We start from the raw sequence: 12,270 nt of genomic DNA on the forward strand, positions 1-12,270 counted from the left end.
AGTGTCATGAAGTCATACACATTCACCTTTCCTGAAAGATTTAAATGAGATAGGTCAATAATTGTTTATCAAAGTCCCTGTGGAGAGTTCACACATCTTCTAGAGAGGTAGTTTTTAACCTTATTTTGAGGTGGGGATGATGGGAGTTTCCTGAACTCATCCAGTGGAAAATAACAAAAGTTCTGAATCTCTTCTCTGGAAAAATACATGGACACATAGCTTTTGCCGGGAATCCATGAACTAACCCCAGGTTAAGACCCCCTGATCTAAAGAGCTGAAAAAGAGGCCTCTTCCATCCTGGATATTCCATGATCCTCCTGTATTCTAGGTCTTCATCTGCAGCACAAATAATAGCATTTCTCATCTTACTGGGCATGTACTATAAGTTTTGGACCCAAGCTCTGGATCTAAATTTAATAAAGGGCCTACCTTCATTAGCTAATTATTTCATCCTCATCTTTCTCTCCCATTTCTCTTAGCATCACTACTTCCTCTCCCTTCAACTCCACTTCCAAATGGGGTGCTCAGCCAGGGCAGCTGTCAGCAGGGTGATCTCCAGCTAATCCACTGACTCCCCAGTCAACCACTCTTTACTCCTTTGGCTCTGTCCCAACGCCCAAAGGGACTCCATAAGTGCAATGAACACCCTCATTGCAACCTGATGCAGATCGAGCATAAACATGCTTTTTGACAATACTGGTGAAATTACAGAGATCGAGTCTCAATCACTGATTAACCCTAAGGATACACATTGGATAGATGAAGAAATCTCAAGGCTATTCTCTCAATTAAAGTCAATATAGTTCAATGCAATAATCATCTAAGGAGCATCTACTATGCTGAGCACTTTACTTCATGCTGAGGATACAAACGAGAATAAACTATAGTCTTAGTATCCTAAATGAACACTAAAATAAAATGTTCTGGGTATTATGATAGCATCTCTCTACGGTTTAAACTCAAGGTTCTGGGGAAATTATAAATATAAATTTTATAGAAATACATATGTATAATTATAACATATGATCATATACATTATACATAATTGAGTATTCTATATATTATATACAGACATATATATGTATATAGAGATTGATTTAGATTCAATCACTGATGCATCATAAGGATAAAAATTATATTGATGAAGAAATCTCAGGATATCTTCTCAACATCAATCATATATGTGTATGTATGTGTTGCATGTGTATGCGTATAATACAAGCAGCTGGAATTTAAAACTTAGCTTTCTGAAATCTCTATGTATATGAGAGAGACAACTGGCCATAAGCCAAAAGAGAACAACATAATTTAACGTCAGGTTAATTGCAAAGAAATCAAGGTAGAAGCCCCCTAAATTCGACATATAGTAAAAGCTCTGGAAAAGGTCTCCACACTTACACCTGGCACATAGGAGGTACATAAGACTTCTGCTGAACAAATGTGAACAGCTGACCAACTCTCAGAGTTAGTCAAAAGGAGACAATCCTCAAAATGTGTATGAACATTAGAACTCTAGGTTGAGAGGCTACTAGGTGTGCGTATGAAAAATCCAGAAACCCCCAGCCCAGAAAACTCAGGGAGCTTCTTAAAATATTTCTTCCAGCTCCAAGACTGTGATTTCATATACAGAAATAGATGCCTTATTTAGCAGTCTCAAAACTCTCCTCATTGCCTTCCTTGAGTCAGACACCAAAAGACTCCCATCAAACATGTTATTCCTAAGAAGTTTATTTTCTCAGCCCCCAACAGATGAAAAGTCACAAAATGAAGGTTCCTTTGCACAAATTATGCTCTAGACCAAAGACTGGCCTTCTTTTCCTGTAAAAGGCCAGATAACAAATATTTTCGGCTTTGTAGGCCATACAGTCCCTATCACAACTACTCAACTCTACTTTTATTTCAAGAAAGCAGCATAGATAACATGTAAACAAGTATGGTTGTGTTCTGATAATCCTTTTTGTATAGACACTGAAATTTCAATTTCACAAAATTTTCACATGTCACAAAATATTCTTTTGACAGTTTTCAACCATTTAACAAGGTAAAACCCATTCTTAGTGTGCCATAAAAAGATAGGAGGCAGGGGGGATTTGGCTGTAGTTTATTGACCTCTGCTCTACTGGAGAATCAAAAATTTCATATTTGTCCCTTAGAACCAAAACACTTTAGTTATCTGGTAATTTCATTCAAGTGGAACATTTCATCTCTAGCAAATGAGGCATCAGAACTGCCTTAGTAGGACCCTTATATCAAGCTCACCTTATGTGGTTTGCAGGATACAATATAATTGGCAGCTGAAATGAGAGTCCTATGATTCTGACCAACAGTGGAGACGACATGATCATTAAGCCAGCAAGTGGAGCATTGTTCAGCCTGATGCAGAAATCAGAATAGAGGCAAGAAAGTTTTCCTCAAAACAGACCCCACTGGAGACAGCAGGGTCTGCCTACCAATAGCAGTGATTCTCCATCTCTGTCTAGGCATGTGGAACTAATATCACTGCAATAGTACTAGGAGTGAATGGGTTTTGCCAAGCAACAATCTAGGCATCCTTGTTTTTCCCCTCAGGCGCTTAAGAGGGTCAATACAATTCCATCTCCTGATGTGGCATTTGGAGACTTCATTTGCAGAGCAGTGGTGCTTAGCTAAATTCTCTCTTGCTAATCCTACCGGGTGGGATAAGATACAAATGCCATTCTGGATCACACTAGCTCTCTATTAGGGAAGTTTGAGAGTACCAAAAAAGTAAAAAAAGGAAACTAAGCACAGCACCTCCTAATGATCATCAGTCCACCTGCCGGAGAAGGTCACATGAATCTAGGAAAATTTGCTTTAGGTAAGAAGAAATTTCTCTGAAGCAACAGAAGGTCATGCATGAAGCTGTGCTGGCTGATGCTGTGTATCAACCTGGCCAATCCAAGATCCTAACACACAATAGAGGTGTGATATCTAACTATTAACAGATGAAATTAAATAGGAATACATGTAAGCTCCTGACCTGGGTCAACAAAGCTACCTTCACAAGTACAGAGAAACAATTTTGAAAAATATAGACACATGTGGCTTGAAGTAGGGTTTCTCAACCTTGATACTATTGACATACTGGGCCAGATAATTCTTTGTTTGGGGGGCGGGGGACTATCTTGTTCATTGTAGGATGGTTAGTAGCATCCCTGGACTCTACCCACTAGATGCCAGTAGTACATCCTCCCCAAAGCCATTAACAATAAAAATGTCTCAAGACATTGCTAACTGTCCTGGGGCCAAGGGGGAGGGATAGTAATATCAAACCCAGTTGAGAACCACTGGCTTAGAGTAAGCACAAAAAATAACAGTTAGAACTTTTGTCGACTATAGGCTTAATAGTAATCTCCAGTATGGTGAGGTCACCAAAAGAACTAACAGGATCTTGGGCTCCATTGTTGAATCGAAGTAGAGTATAAAGATGAGGGAGATAATAAACACTAGTGAGACCATATCCAAATATTGTTAAGAGGAATATGGAAGAACTGGAGCCTATTTCTACCAGAGGGACTAAAAGAGAGAGAAAGAATCAAACTCACATTATCAGAGGAATGGTTGTACGACTTCTCACTCTATCCCCCAAGTCTTCTGTAATTGAGGTTACTCAACCTCACTGTGATTGAGACAGAAAGGAATGCCCTTCTCCAGTTATCTCAAAGGCATCCCTTTCTTCTTCTTTACTTCATCTTTACTGCATTAGAGGGCACTAAAAAGGGTAGGAGTGGGATATCACACCAAAGTCTGAAAGGCTGGCATAATGAAGAACAATTGGACTTGTTTTGTGTGGTTCCAAGAAGCCCAATTAGCACCAATGGGGAAGAAGATTTCTATTTGATCTATGGAATGTATCTGGGGCCTCTCTGTGAGCGCATCATACATACGCAAAGATGACAACTTGGTTGTAGAAACAGCTGGTGCATCATATGGGGGTGGGTGGGTGGAGTAGATGACTTTTAAGAGCTCTTCCAGCCCCTGGATTCTAACAAGCAAGTGAACAGAATGCTGCCAGCACTGTGCTCTTTTCCAAGCAGGATGAGAACGCAGTACACTAAAGCACGTATAATGAAGATGCCTACCTTGCCCAGTACTGTATTTAACATGGGATCATACAGATCATCTGTTCTCACTGGACCTTTGAAAGGCATATGGTTTGTCTGATAACCAAAAAACGAAGCATCGTCCAACCTGCCTCCCTCAGCACTGCCTCCATGCCCAGAGATGTACCCCTGCTGGGTACAGTGGATGGCAACAAGCCTGTCATAGGACGTGGCTTGGCATAGTACATGTCCAACACCAACTCAAATGGAAACACAAAGACAACCATTCTCCACATCTTTTTTGTTCAAAGGAGTAGTGTCCTTTAGTATTCCTGGCCCTCTTCCACAGGGTGGTGCCTTCTACTTTCCTGGCACTTGGCCTCAGTGGTGCTCAGCACACATTCATCTGGCTGTCACTGGGCTATTTTCATAGATGCATGCCATGGACTCTTGGGGACTGCAAATAGGAGGTCTCTTCACTTGCAAACACAAGTAAAGAGCCCAGTATATACAGCTTATAATCACACAGATTGTCAAGAAAATTCTATGCAGACTCTAAAAGAATCCTTACTGGAACCTGTACCTGAAAGCCAACAGCATTCTAGTAGGAAACCCTAAAGCAATAGGAATACAGAGCTGTCCAACTCTGGAAACAGGATTCTCCCTAAACACCAGCAACACCAACATCCCAATGACGGCACAGGTCAGTCACGGGCAAATTGATAGAAGGGCCATGATTAGAAAGACGCATGTTTACAGAGTCCTCTCTGCCTTCCAAATAATGCAGATCAATGTAGCCAAATTATCACATACTCAAATGTGCCCAGGTTCCTATAAAGCATATCTTAAAAGAGGAAAAATCTCCTTATCCTTGAGCTAGTAAAAAAAAAAAAAAAGGTATCCATGGAAGGAAAAGTGATAACTAGATAAAATTCCAGTGCATTGGTGTGGAGAGGTTCTCTTTTTCCTTCTTCATTAAACACTGATGAAGCTCAGCAAACCACTACAACAAAAAGCAAAGAAAGATAAAAATCTGTTTAGTGTCTGCTTTTTCTCTCTCTTATAATTTGTAATAAATTCTTTCTGGTGATTTTTGATTGCAAAAATAATTTTTGCTTTTATTCCTTTAGGCAACACAGCATATTAACTCTCCAGTCCTCCCGCTGACAATACAAAGACACAGTCAAAAACCTGGATGCAAGAAGCAGAAGGTATTTTAACTACACATACTGTACTGCTGGCTTTTCAGGAGCCAGACAAAGAATTGTATACAGAAAATATCAAGTGGGGAGGTTGCCAGCCAAACACAACTATCTTTTCAAATCAAAGTGATTATAGTCACAGAAGCCTACATTAGATCATAGGGGTTATGCCAACAATATCAACCATTCCTACTGGTGGTAAACTTACTGTACTGCAAATATTAACACAAAAAAACACAATAATATTCAGCATTCACTCTCAGCAGAACCCAAGTATTCAATTAAGTAAAATATCTGTGGAAATGTTTCAGTGGGGCATACTGATTTTATAAATTACTCACTTGGTGACATTACAAATGTCAGCAGACTGCTTTATCTAATATACAAATAATAAGGTTTGATACATATTTCCCATCAACCAAAGGTATGCTATCTATCAAATGACCTTTGTATACAAAATGGCTTATGATAAATCAGAAAACTTTTAGAGTGATACACAGAAGCTAGAAAACAGCAGTATTTAACCATCTAAACATTATAGGACTGCAAACCATTCATCTTCCTACTTGCAGAGACTTATAGAACAGGGAAGTGCTTTAGAAATCATCTAGTTCAACCCTCTTATTTTATAGAAAAGGATATCAAAGTCCAGAGAGACAATGTGACTTGACCAAGGTCACATACCATGTCTAGGGAAAAAACAAGTTAGAACCCAAGTCAACCAGCTCCTAACAGAAAGCTCTCTCTCCACCCATTAACAATGCCTCCTCGGCCAGGCGCGGTGGCTCACGCCTGTAATCCTAGCACTCTGGAAGGCCGAGGCGGGAGGATTGCTTGAGCTCAGGAGTTTGAGACCAGCCTGAGCAAGAGCAAGACCCCATCTCTAATAAAAATAGAAAAAAAAATAGCCAGTCAACTAAAAATAGAAACAAAAAATTAGCTGGGCAAGGTGGCTCACACCTGTAGTCCCAGCTACTCGGGAGGCTGAGGCAGTAGGATCGCTTAAGCCCAGGAGTTTGAGGTTGCTGTGAGCTAGGCTGACGCCACGGCACTCACTCTAGCCCAGGCAACAAAGCAAGACTCCCTCTCAAAAAAAAAAAAAAAAAAATGCTTCCTCATTTTCTACATAAAGATGGGGCAACTTTTGGCATCCAAGAAAGCAAATGTCAGATTTCAGTGGTCCTTTGTGTTTGGGGAAAGGTATGGTATATGATTTTATAATATTCCCTAAAAAGTTTATTTTTAGAATATTTTACAAGACAAATCTTCATTTTTAAGCCCACATTGTAACCAATATTATTATATAAAGAATGACATGCTCTAGTGAGCCAACTTTCTCTACTTTTTATTCTCTTTAAAGTTTACCTCTGGTCCAGAATTGGTCTCTGACCATCGGAAGAAGCTGCCAGCATATTTTCCCACACCCTATTTTTCTAAGAAGCAAAGAGTCAGAAACAATGATGGCAGACAGACAATGATACCAGTATAATTGATACACCAGTATAAGTCAGGCAATCTGAACCCCAGTTAGTGTGACTTTTGCAAATCTCAATTTCTTCTTGTCTAAAATGAGAGGAGCACCTACTAATTGGTTGCTAACTACTCTGGGACCAAGCATTCCTAATTTGGTTTACTTCCACACAGCCCACTGGGAAGAGAGAAAGGGTTGGAGGTGGAGGTGTTAAAGAGAAAACTTCTGTTAGAGCACAAGTGGGAAGTCCACACATACAGATGTGTGGACATAACTTACTTTGACTATGAAGGCTAAAGTCCAAATAAGGAACAGCTATTTTTCTACATCTACACACACACACACACACACACACACACACACTACCACCACATCACATACTCTAGTGTGGAAAACAACCTGATGTATTCTTTCTCCCTACAGCTACGTCAGAACATCTCGGTTTGGTTTTATGTGCAGCATGACTTCTCAAGCACAGCATGTCAAAAATCAGTTTATTGTTCCCTTTCTTTACCAATGCCGTGCAAATGATCATAATTCTTCTACTTGCCTAACACTCTCTGCCAGGAATTGTCCTCTTCGAACTTCACAATTGCAGATCTATTTTTGGTAAAATGTAGAACCATTAATCTCTGTAAAGATTAGTATAAGACTTAGAAAATCTGTGTTATGAATGTATTATTAACTTTATCCAATGTGTACAAGTCACTGAGTTCCTAGGGCCTCAGCACATATCAAGAAGCTAAGATTATTTCCATATTATACTTAGAAACACAATACAAACCATTGAGGGAAGGGGTGAGGAAAAAGAGAAAATTTAGTTCTAACCAAATTTCTCTTTTCTATTCTACCCAAGGCTAGCCAAAATACAATCCAGAGACTCCAAAATCAACTTCAGAAATAAACACTCACCTTTATGTCCTTTCTACAGAGACACACCATACAATGCCTCCTTTAAGAAAAGTGAAAGGTCCTAGTCTCTGGCATCAGAAAGACTTGAGTTCAAACCCTGGCTTGACACTGTCTTGAGTTTGAGAGTTTGGGAAAATCACTTAACTTGTCAACCTCAATGTTGTGAGGATTAAATTAAACAATGCATGAGAAATAACTAATATATAGCAAGAATTTAACTGACATTACTGCCCTCCTGTTGGAGGTTACTAAGGTGGGTGATGGAAACAATATCCATAATTAGACACAATTTCAGTACCACTTCATAAATTCTCTGGTTTCACAGATCTATATCATACATTTTCAACAAGGGCACTACTGCCCAAAAGGGGAAAAAACTTGGTTCTCGAGGAGAGTGAAAACAAATGTTAGATATTACAGTGGTTTGTTGCCCTTCACATCCAATACTACACCCCCCATCTTATTCCTTGGTATTTAATTTCTTTTGTTAGGGATCATTTAAATTGAATTTAATTTCCTCCTTAGGGGGATGATCATTAAAAGAGATTGTGAAACAATGATCTATATTTCACTATTGAAAAGATGCACTTCTGGAAATTTTCACCCTGTTTTCCTACATTAGCACCCCAAAACTGCAGCGGTGTCAGCAGCAAGGGGTAGGAGTAACTGAAGAGGGCATTTAACATTATGTATAATAATATATGTTGCACAAACACAACATTGTCTCTATATTTTAAAATGATCATAGTAAATTCCATTTATTGGGGTCTACCTTTATAAACCCTTGTATATCATTCCCAGCTTCTGATTTCCAGTCCTACTTCTAATCCATTTCAGAAAGACAATATAAATACGTATGTAACTTACCTTTTCAATCAGGATGTAGGGCAGGCAGTACTATAACAAAATATTCTTGGAGCAGATGCAGATTAAATCTGAAGTTTCATCCTTGCCTATTTGCATTTTTATCCACCCATAGAAATTCATTGAGTTTCCAAGGGTGATTTCCTTGGTATAAATCCATTCAGTTGTCTCTAATGAACCTAGAGGTGTCAAAGACTTCTCCTATTCTGTCAACAATTAATAAGCCTGGGGACCCATCCCAGTATAGGATTCAGATTATGGCCCTGTAGTTACCTAAAGCCATTATATAAAATGGATAAATAGATGCCACAGCTAGTTCAGTCCCTTAAGTATCAGGGTTCTGATTAAAGTGGGAGAGGGGTTCCGAATGGGCAGCCAACATGCAGCTGACAGCCCCAGGCTCTGCTTCCGGTCTGTGATCATCCCTGCAATCCTGGAGACATTACGTAACTTCAACTGGAGATTTAGTTGGTCGTTCATTTATAGCCAGCTGTTCATAATTTGTAGTCCTGCAGGACAGCATGACCATAGGTAACTGAAATCTACAACCTCCCAACACACCATAGCCAAAAGTGCCAGCCCCTTCCTCATTAAACTATTCCACCTGCATGAGCTGTAAGATAAAAAGTAAAATTCTTTCATTCCATCCTCAGACCTCAAATTCTACCCAAACTTTGAGTCTGGAGCTTGCAAAGGTAAAAGGTAGGTATTCAGAGAGCAGAAAGCAAAATGAGACAGAATACTCCCCAATAAAGATAATCAGACTATGAATAATCAAGAACTAGACCCATTATTACCCCAAAACATCAAGTTTTCTGATGTTTTCCATCAAGTCCTACAGTGCAATTGTGAGTGAACTGGGATGGGGGCATTATGATCCTCAGGCTGGCACTGCAGGAGGCATGAAGCAGGAGCTCAAGGGCAACTCAGGCACTAAGGTACAGCAAAAGCACAAACAAATATCCAAAACAATACAACCCTACTTCCCCATTTGGACAGGGAACCAGCAGATCAGTTTAACAGCATTTTGGAATCTGGCAATTCTCACAGCTTTCACTCTATTGCTAGTCACAACACTATTCTTTGCTGAGATTTTTTTTAAGACTGCCATCTTCATGGTCCTACAACACCCATCTTTTTATAGATGGATATCTTGTTTGAGGGGACTCAGACTTAATTACTGCGCATCTGTCTTAAGAATTTGGATAGTAACCTACTCATGTAAATATGAGTGGAAGAGCAAAAGTCAAGTGCTGTGGAATAAGAAAAGTTGTGTTTCTAGTTCTGGTCTCTGCCTCTAGAAAACAGGAGGATCTTGGATAAGTACATGTGCATCAGTGTCTTCACTTATGAAATAGAGATTATAATCTCTAAACCACTAGACAGAATGAAATATGTGCAAAAATTTTTAAACAGCATAAACCATCACAGGTGTGTACCTTATTGTGGGACTCATGAATCTGGAAATAAATCATAATGAATTGGTGGTCCCTTCCTATTTACAATAATATGACAATAAATTAAAATAATTTTAATAGACACTTCTAAAAATTGTAGTAAGACTATTTCTTTTACATTATAAACTCTTCAAAAAGACCCACTTAAAGTGCTCATTGTGGAAAAAAAAATAACGTTGTTTTGTTATGCCCTTTACCAACCTTTACCATTGCTTCTGACTCAACTGACTAAAATTAACAGCTAGAATTGTTTTGATGTGTTCTAACACAGATGAATAATTTCAAATCATTTGATCTCTTCTCTGTTCTCCCTTACTCCTGGCAGCTGAAAAGTGAATTGCTCATTCTCTCTGGCCTTTTGATAATTGCCAAAATGCTAGAGAAAACAGTCATCTTTAAATTTCCTGTGGTTAGCTCAAGAAATTTCATGCTAAATGTACTTTGCTCTCTCAATTCAAATGTATTTGAACTGAGTTAAAAATGCCCACGTACGAAAAGTTCAACCATGGTAGCCTCTTACCTTCAAATTTTCCCACCCACAAACTAAGTAGAGCTATCCCAAGGGGTGAATCTCCACCCAGAAGATCTTCAATAGCTTTTCAATCCATTCACCGAGACAGAGGCTCTCCAGTACTCACAATCATTGTAAGAGCTATCGTTTGTTGAGGTTCTATCATATCCTATGTGCCAAATACCATGCTGGTGCTTTATAGACATGGTCTCATTTTATTCTCACAACAATCCTTCAATGTATGCATTATGCCTATTTTCAGATGATGAAATTGAAGCTCAGAGAAACAAAATGACTTGCTTAAGGAGACCAGATTGTAAGTTTCATGAGAGCAGGAACCATGTCTGTTTTATTCACCAATATATCCCTGGTGCCTAATATAGTGTCTGGAAAACAGTAGGCATGCCATAAATATTTGTTTACTGACTGATGGAATAAAATAAACAAACTGCTATAGCAATACAAAATCCACTGGGATTGGGGGATTGGAGAAGGTATGATGTATGAAAATGAAATAACTGGCTTTTATTCAATAAAATTAACAATAATAAACTGTTCCTAGCCATTTACTAACTGGAAACTTGTGAAGTTGTTGGACCTGCTTTAATTCTTTATTCCCTAAGGTGACATAGCCCAAATCTTGAGAGCATCCCAGTTGCCATTTGGAATTCGGTTAAAATAGTTTAAAATGACTCTTACTGTTCCTTGATCATGTAAAGAAGTGACTTTCTGAAATAAAGCATTCCTTTCCACGCCAGGCAACTAGTATGTGTTTTCATGAGCTGGTCAGTGTTTTCCTTATTGCTGATTATAATGCTCACAGAATCTCAGAAACAACAACCAAAGATAGGCCATTATTAGAGTTTTCATGTACATTCAAACTTGACATGTGTTAAATAAATTATGGATTGAAAATAGAACCTTCATCTCCCTAGACCAATGCAGTTTAATAATTAAACCAAAATTAGTATGCATTTCTAAAAGAACACATTTAGTTCCCTTGCTCAGACAATATGTTAATACCAGTCTTACCTTAGTACAGTAGTCACCCTTTATCCAAGCTTTCCCTTTCCACGATTTCAGTTAGCTGTGATCAACTGCAGTCCAAAAATAGGTGAGTAGAGTACAATAAGATATTTTGAGAGAGAGCAAGAGAGACCACATTCTTTACATAACTTTTACTATAATATATTGTTATAATTGTTGTATTTTATTATTTGTTGTTAATCTCTTATTGTGCCTAATTTATAAATTACACTTTATTGTAGGTATATATGTATTGGAAAAAACATAGTATATATAGGGTTTGGTATCATCCAAGGTTTCAGGTATCCACTGGGGGAGGGGGGTCTTAGAACACATCCCCTACAGATAAGGGGACACTACTGTATCTTGAAACTGAAAAATAATATGAGAATGATCACTGGACTGCAAACACTGTAAAAATCATACAGGAGTAAATTTATCATCTTTTCTCAAGATTCCTTTAATTAATTACATTTTGTAAAAACTCTATTTGTTTTTCAATAAAGACTAAATGCTACTTCCAATGAACAAGTTTCTTAAGAGCCAATTACTATTAGTAAACTAATATTCCTCCAAGAAAGCTAACCACAATCCTGCTGGTAGCCAGGGGGCGGCGAGGGGGTTGGGGGGGGAGATGTAAAAAAAAAAAACAAAAAGTAAAACAAGCTATTGTGGGGAACTCATTATAAAAGAAAAACGATATCCCCAAAATAAACACTCAAGCTGCGTCAAATCAGATACCAAATTGTTTGGAAATGAAATTATC

At 38.5% G+C, this 12,270-nt stretch overlaps 1 long non-coding RNA gene across 1 annotated transcript in view; it reads right to left on the reverse strand.

Moving 5' to 3' along the window:
• The window catches only part of LOC123628702, a 187,426-nt gene that overhangs the window by 117,176 nt on the left and 57,980 nt on the right, over positions 1–12,270 (reverse strand). The window contains exon 2 of the long non-coding RNA XR_006731729.1: positions 11,511–11,575. This is a non-coding gene — a long non-coding RNA (uncharacterized LOC123628702). The remainder of the gene's footprint in view (positions 1–11,510; positions 11,576–12,270) is intronic.

The sequence above is a fragment of the Lemur catta genome, chromosome X, assembly GCF_020740605.2.
Source record: "Lemur catta isolate mLemCat1 chromosome X, mLemCat1.pri, whole genome shotgun sequence".
NCBI classification, from domain to species: domain Eukaryota; kingdom Metazoa; phylum Chordata; class Mammalia; order Primates; family Lemuridae; genus Lemur; species Lemur catta.